General features: G+C 35.6%; 1 long non-coding RNA gene across 1 annotated transcript; it reads right to left on the reverse strand.

Annotated features, from left to right (window-relative positions):
• Nucleotides 1–1,160: 1,160 nt before the first annotated feature.
• LOC138829949 (uncharacterized) lies at nucleotides 1,161–5,816 on the reverse strand. Its single transcript, XR_011372809.1, has 4 exons — nucleotides 5,696–5,816; nucleotides 5,523–5,606; nucleotides 5,090–5,153; nucleotides 1,161–1,434 (listed from the first exon to the last, which is right to left on the reverse strand). It is a non-coding gene; the product is annotated as an uncharacterized lncRNA (long non-coding RNA).
• Nucleotides 5,817–8,686: the final 2,870 nt, after the last annotated feature.

Here is an 8,686-nt window from a genome sequence, read left to right on the forward strand (position 1 = left end):
TCAAAAATTTTTGACATAGAGGACAACGGGTGAACCAATGCCACAAAATTCCTCACAAGACAATATGTTGGAAATGGCATTTCCAACAAGGGCGGTGGAGATTTGAAGTAGAATAAAGTGTAAGAAAAATGAGGGCTAAGGTAACACGTGACAAGAAAACGAGTCACTGCCCTACATACGTAATTATAATCACTCTGTACACTCAGGTTTTCCTGAGTCTACGGATTCTAAACTATCCTTCCCAAATTAATGTTGAATTCATTCTTGCTCACAATTTCAGAATAAAAACCAAGAAACACTTGCAATTATACAATAGGTGCACAAATAAGCCCATACAAAGAAACCCTCCCATTTCAACACGAATAATAAATATGAGCCACATTCTCACATCTTTAACTTCCTCATCTGTACCCAAAAGATTCAACTCTATGTCTTGCATAGGAGTCTTAACAACAATTTTTACAAAGTGGATCTTCCTAAAATATCCTTCAAAAATTATTCCATTTTGCATGAGGAATGTTTTGGACCACAGTGCCAAGTCTACTATAAGTATGTGGAGGCATATATATGTGGGGAAAATTACACACGAATTGAATATGAACATAGTCATGAAATATGGTTCCATAAAAGTGTTTTTATTACACTCTACAGATACAGTCCACTCTTTCTTGGAACATTTTAGAATGCCAAAGTTGCATATCCTCATGCCGTAAAAAACAAAAAAAAAAAAAAAACACATTTTTAGCACAAAATCATGCTATCTTCACAAACTGCACTTTGCCCCCTCAAAAGAATAAGTTTTGAATGGTATTTTGTGTTCACATACATTATCTGTTCTTTTCTGCCACATATTTGGAAAGAACTCCCAGAATCCTTGTTTAGATGAGATTATACTTGGAAATCAATGAGATGGATGAGAAGCTTTATAGTAAGAATTATACTTCAGAATGTTGATTGAAAAATCCCTTTGAAATTTTAATGGCCATTTTATATGGGAATACATATTTGGTATAAGATTTTTATAAGAGGACTAATACCATTACAGTTTTTATGTATTCATTATACAATATATCCAATTATATCAATATATGAAATGGAAGATGATATTCACAGGCAAACGTAAGAACAGTGAATAATGAATTATGATTTGTTCTCTATTGGGAAACAAATGTAGATTTTGATGTAATTATTGGAGTTTCTATATTCCAACATTACCATGTCTATGTGGATAGTGACATGGTGAATTCCAATAAGGACATAAACACCCGGCTTTGCTTCTGTATTCAAGATAAGTGTGAATAGAGATTTAATTGGTAGTAGACGTTAAAATGTATTCATTTGGTTGAGTGAGCATCACAATATATTAATAAATGTAAAATGTAAATGAAACAATGAGAAATGGTTTGAACTCATGGTTTGTTCATAGAATGTTTCCTGCAAAGAAATAGAAAAAATATTATTTTACTTTCTGTGGAGAACACTAGAATATATATATTTGTACTTTGCATATAAACAAGAACTTCACTTGCAGTTTGAGAGATATTCAAAAACTAATGAGAGCACATCATCAGCTATTTTCAAAAAATTTCTTGCTTACTTCCACTTCCCTTTCCATTGAAATTTGATCGTTGTATACAAACCTCACAAATTACACTTGGACACTCTCTGCCTCAACACATTCAAACTTCATTGCACATTTGAAATATGACGCTAGCCAATCTGATACTTCAGCGATTATTTTCCAGTTCTTCAAAATTTACTCTGTCACCCATTCAGGCTCAGCCATATTTTGGCACAGTTTCTGAACGAGATTTCTTGTAATATAACCATGGATGTATCATGCATCCAGAAAAATAGGAAGAAAATCCATAGTGGTTTTACTATATAATGTTATTGCAATGAACTTACCACTCAATTTCAATATTTGTGAATGGATGCATAAAAACAAACCACAAAGAGGGATTGTTTTATGAGATGTATCCTACCAAAAGATACATGCTTAATGGTAGGTTAGTAAAATATGAAGGGATACAATACAAATACCTTCAGGTACAGTTACAAGACATATTCTATGCCTCAAACAAATAAACGGCTTTTCCATTCTTATGTGTGGACAAAACAAATGCTATTGTGATGTCACAATGACATTTTGGAGTGGTATCAGGTAAATATATCCAGCAGTTCAGGAAAATAATTAGCCTTTAAGACAAATATGCATGTCACCTTTCAGTATGAACATTGAAACATTGGACTTTAAAATGAACATAGAAAATTTCCATTAACTAAGGGTAACGTTCCTACATTAACACTGCTTTCTCAAATATGTATGGTTATGAGAATTATATGCCAGGGACATACCAACGTTTGGAAAATATCACTTGGATCGAGCTTAGGGATCAATCGAAGACACATGAAAAATCCATGATAACCTGTTATTAATTTTTGTCATGACTGGGCAAAATCAAGAATTGAAGGCAGGAAAAATACCCTCACTTTTCAATTACACAAAACATAGTAATGTACCCAGCATTGACTTATAGGTGTTGAAACAGAGTAGGAAAAAATGTACAAAATTTTAGTTTGCACACACACAGACACAAATTTTGCATCTACAAATGGACAGGTAAAAGAAATATCTGATTACAGACATAAATCAGCTCACACACACATATAAATATATATAAATATACATATATATTTGCATATATATATATATATGTGTGTGTGTGTGTGTGTGTGTGTGTGTGTGTGTGTGTGTGTGTGCCTATAATGGCAAAGCTAGGGTTGTATAAATCTTGAAGAGACAAATCAACAAGTAGCCTGGTCTCCTACACTGTCACAGATTCTCATGAATTGTCAGGTTCTTTACTCTTATCTACTGTTTAGATCCAGAGAAATTATAATTCCATAAGTAAGACATTTTTGCATAAGGGAAGAGAATTAGTAATCCCATTGGGTCACATTATGTGTTCTAATAACCAATGAAGTAAGGAAATATCACTGCTCCATTAAACATTACTCTAAAATTGATAGAGAAAATACATGATATTATGAGTAGGGAGTGAATAAAATCTAACTGGCTCTTATGTGGAAGGAAAAAATTCAGAGATTTTGGAAATACCAGGGAGTATGGGACATTGTTGATGCATATTACATTACATTCCTGTCTTTGGTTATTGTTCTTGTTGGTCATTGTGATTGAACTTTGGGCTTGGGCATGGTCCCTGAGCTCTTCAGAGCTCAAATGTTCTACCACATGAGCTAGAGAGACACTCCCAGTTTTTAGATGGTTAATTGTTGATGAGAGTTTGACAAATATTCCTGAGATCTGATCCTCAGATTTCAGCCTCTTATAGGTCCCTAAGCAACCTGTAACAGGTTTCTTTTCTCTGTTATCCAGAGTGCGCTGAAGATTTTGAGCGTCTTTGTTCCCAATATTCATGCACACGGCAGGTCTAGGAGTAACCATGGTTTTCCTTAAGGAGAATGCTCTCTATACTATCGAATTCGAAGGAATTAATTCCAGAAATGAATCTGAAAAAAAATCTTTCACTTCATTAATCTATAATTACATCCTTATGTGTCAGACACGTGAGATGCAAGAATTAACATTATCACCTGGCCTGGCTCAAGTGTGGTTTTCTACCTCAGAATTGTTTCCCAAGACATATTCATTTTCCTCTGCATGACAGAGGATGAGAAACACCCTAACCCAAAGAATAAATATATTCTGTTGATCAAACAGTAAATTAATAGGTTCAGTTTGTAAACAGGATGAGTTTTAGTCCTTGCTATAATCTTCATGAATTAGCAAATTATCATCAGATAAAAGGGTGAATTTATCTATTACTATTACTCATCCTCAGCAAAATCTTTACCATATAAACTGCCAATTCATCCTTCACATAATATTATAATATATTTGACATACAACAGACAATTGAAGACAAATACTTAGTATGCTTACTACCTTTCCACAGGAAGAATATGTGAGGCCTGACTGTGATGACAGGCTCACATAAATTCTCCTTGGTCTTACGTTGAATGCGTTTTTTTTTTTCTAGACTGATCAGATGAGAAAATTCTTAACATTGTCAATACATCTAGAATCTATTGTCTCAGTTATAAAGAGAAAGAGGTCTCATATCGGCAAGCAAGACTAATTACATGATTCAAAATTAAATAAAGGCTCATGAAGAATTCCAAGAAAAGCCAATTACTCTTCATTTTTTAATGTGTTTGCCATCTTACCATGTCAGAGAGCCTTGATGTTTTCAAATTCCAGAAAATCAAAAATATAATCTATTTTGTGACTCTAGAAGGACAAGTTCATTCTAGCAATTAAAATTCTTTCAACAATGTCATAACTACTCACAAAGAGATAGCATAACTTTTGCAGTTGTGCAGCTAATTTTGAATTTCCAATCTATACCATTCCAATGTATATTTATACTTCATACAGGAATGTGAAAGATGAAATCCATGTATGAGTTGCTGCTAAAATATACTTCTAAATACATTTTTATTAATATGTATCTTTGCAAAGTGCAAATTGTAAATCATCTCAAGAATCTCCTCAAATATTTTATACTAATTTGTGGAGAAAATTTAAATCAGATAGACATTCGTATAATATTCTTTAATGAATTTCAGAAGGAAGACATGGTAACCCACCCGTAAGTCTGTACATTTATCAATTACCAGTGGAAGATACTTCCATTTACACTATCATAATTGATGTGATGAGTGAATCCTGAATTCATGAAAATGGTTATAAAAAGGTTGGCCCAACATAATACTGTTATGTATGGCTTCCCAGATTTAAATTGATTATAACAGAATGAGAAGAACATTCAGATAAGCTAATTCTGATTTAAAGTAATTTGGGTGATTACAATCTTATTGGTCCTAGTGAAACTATACTTGACTTTTGCCACCAATTACAGAGAGCAATGCAAACTTCATTTGTAGTGAGCACAATATATGGGTATATGGAACAGAGTTTGTTATTCATTTATTCATTTATCCTATTTCTTTACTTTGAATTTTATCAGAAACTAGGACATCACAAGAAAATTATTTTCTTTACCTGTTGTTGCCAGATGATTTGCTTGTGCCCCAAACAAAACTTGGGCTAGGATCTTCCAAGGATTCTGCCAAAGGGAGAATTACATACTTGATCGAGGTGCTAGCTTAGATTGGCTCTAACATTATACATCGATAAAGAAAAACAGCAAGGTTGATGGCCTTAAGAGCCTTCCAAGAAACTTTTAGCTGGATAATAAAGGTTGAAAAGAATGAGTCCTTAGCCATGTGCAAAAACATATCATTTAAATGTTTGACATGGTTTTTAATCAGTTATGAATGCATATTATCATATATGTTATTGATATTGGCATACAAGACAATCCAAGTTGAACAAAGATTTTTAATTTCACTCCTAAAGGAAGAAAGCATACAACAGCACAAAGTAAGTTGAGATTCAATAATGGAAATTACAGAAAGTTCAACAAGCTTTTTACCTTTATCCCAGTCTTCCTCAGAGGAAACATATTGCCATGTACTTTCAGAACTCTTGTATTGTTTCTCGTTCCATATGATGTTATCTACAAACAAAGAGATAACTAACATCACAGAAGTATACAGGTGCAAAGGGCCTACATTGAGTTGGATTGTGTTTTATTATCAGGCTTACCTACATCATCTTCAAGAGAAGTTTTGTCCATACAAGTTGCAATATGTTCAGTGAGTTGATCTCGTGGTACCAGGTGGCGAGCATTAAAGGGACAAGTAGCCAATTTGGCAGCAATAGCAGGATGATTCTGTATGACAAAAGTTTAAATATGAAGAAACATTTTCAAATTTTCTCTTTTTAGATTACTTTGTGCAGGATATCAACCACGGCCTTGACAACACAGTATAGGTACTGTGCTTGTACTTCCTTTTTTGATACACATTTTTTATTGTAAAGTTATTTTACACAGGGATTACAGTTATATGAATAAGGTAATGAGTTCATTTCCTATAGGGCAGTGTTACTCCCTCCTGTGTTTTTCCCCTAACACCTCTTACCTCCCCATCTACCCAACTCCTTCCTTCTACTGCTACTTGCCACGCACCAAATTTGTAAAGTTCATTTTCAACATAGTGTCTCATATATTTCATTGTTAAAATGGATCAACCTGTATGCCAAAGCAGTATGGAGTTCCTCAAAAGACTCCACATAAAGCTCCTGTATTACCCAACAATCCCACTTTTGTGCATTTACCCAAATGATCACTTACAAGACCAGACCAAAACTACCACCATTATTTTCCATAGCTAAGGTTTGGAACAACCCCAGAAGCTCCTCAGTAGATGAATGGATTAAGAAAATGTGGTGAATATATACAAAATGGAATTGTATACCTCCATCAGAAAGAATGATATTGCTCAATATTTTGGAAATGGAAAGACTCAGAAAATATTATATTGATTGAAGTAATCCAGGCCCAAAGAAACATAGGTCCATTGTTTCCCTTATTTCGAATAACTAGTGTATATTTAGGACAAACAGAAATGTTCAAAAGCGATGTACATAGGATCATAAAAAATGAACTTTACAATTAAAAAGGAGGGTTAAGGCAAGGGTGGTGTGTAGTTGCGGAGGTGGAAAGGAGGGGATGGTATTGGTAAAATAAAGTAGGAGGCAAAATTGCTCGATGACACCATCAGAAAAATGAAATGCCCTTGTTAGGAAATGGAAAGACAAAAAAATTATATTAAGTGAGTAAGACAGGCCCCAAAAAGATAAGTCCCATAGTTTCTTTTTTCTAATAAATAGTATATGTCTGAGGCAAGCAGAAAAGTTCAGAGAAGATGATAAGAGAAATGGACACCAAGATAACTACAGAAGTGTTTTTTTTCTGTCCTGCTATTGTTGTAATATATTTGTAAGGTACTGCACGATTTTTTTTGTTTCTTTTTATGTACCTACCCTCCACCCCCCTTTATAACCTCTGTATGTCAGAAGACCTGAGGAAGATGGTGGAAGAGAAGCTGGAGGATAAACAAGGTCTCAGACAGAAAGCAGTTTTAGTGTTCCAGTGACCAGTCCTAGGCTACAGAATCACACCTATTGTGCCATCACAGTACAGAGAGTTTGGCCAGAGAGGGAAAGTCCAGCCAGGAGACAGATCTGAGCACTTGCTGGTAGCTGCAGATGCAGTGGCTGCGGTGGAGATGGTGGCCGTGGCCATCATACCAATAGACAAGTTCTGGAATATGGGCACCAGATGCTTTGGGCCAGTGGATTCTACTCACCACCAGTAAGAACCGAAAAGGAGCAGAAATCTTCATCCTGAAGATCACAGACCAAGGACTGCACAGGAACCAAGAGTCTCGCATGAAGACAACCATGACATCATCCTCACTCCTCTCAGAGAACCTGTGAGAAGGCTGTCACTCCCCCCCACACCAGAGATCTCCATCTTTGATACTGACAAAGGCCTTGCCAAGCAGCTAGCTCCAACTCAGGTCTTATAAGAATACAAAAACTGCCATTTAGCAGGTCCCAGGAAACGATCTGTCCTGCCCGGCTCATTTCCCCTCAAATGAAAATCAGCCTGCCCAGGCAGAGGGTGCTTCATTGCCAGAAGACTGTCTTTCTTCACTGGGTAAACAGAAACAGTTTCTGCAGTCCCAACAACAGCCTAGCAAACAACTGAACCTCAGTAAACATAAACCATGAGAATGGCTCCAGGTTTGGCTCTGTGAGTTTTTCAGGAGCTAGCCCCTCAGGGAAAAGCTACTGATTGCTGAAAAGTCTCAACCCTACCTAGAACCTGGCCATATCATATCAACTCCACGTTAGAGGAAACAGCCATCTCCCTTTTGTGTGGTACTCAAAGCAGATCTCCCTCTCTCTGAACAAGCTTGGGGAAAGAATAAAAAAAATCCTGGACAATGCAGAGCATTTTTTTGCCTGCTCTAACAAACTAACTTAAGAAACCAATCAAACAGCAGGAAAAACAAACACCAGAAGCAGACCAGTGACTCCATTAGGAGCCTGGTTACGGACACAGGAAGATACACGATCTTCCTCCCACTCAAAAAAAATCACAGAACTGTTTTTTTCTACCATGTTTTATTTTTATTTTTTAAAAAATGTTTTCTATTGTATTTTAGCTGTATATGTGTGATTGTGGGCTTTTTTTTTTTGTAATCTCTTTTTATATTTTGGACCTTTTTTTTCCTTTTTATTTCTTCTTTTCTCTTTCTTTTTTACATAACATAATTGCTTATTCCCAGATATATACATGTTCTGTTTATCATGAGCTATATATCTGTCATCGATTATTAGACCTTATCCCCCATCGTGTACATACTTAATCGAGAAATCTATTACTCAATTCACAACCTCTTAAGCTTAACTTTTTTTTTTTTTTTTGGGTCCGGTTGTGGGGCCTGAATTCTGGGCCTGGGTGCTGTCCCTCAGCTCTTCAGCTCAAGGCTAGTGCTCTACCATTTGAGCCACAGTGCCACTTCCGGCTTTTTTTTGCTTATGTGGTGCTGAGGAATCGAACCCAGGGCCTCATGCATGCAAGGCAAGCACTCTACTACTGGGCCAACTTCCCAGCCCCAAGCTTAACTTTTTAATAGTAGTGTTTAACACTTTACACCTATATAACTTTCACATACTCCAATT

This window comes from Dipodomys merriami, unplaced genomic scaffold (assembly GCF_024711535.1).
Source record: "Dipodomys merriami isolate MVZ:Mamm:240054 unplaced genomic scaffold, mDipMer1.0.p SCAF_18, whole genome shotgun sequence".
NCBI lineage: Eukaryota > Metazoa > Chordata > Mammalia > Rodentia > Heteromyidae > Dipodomys > Dipodomys merriami.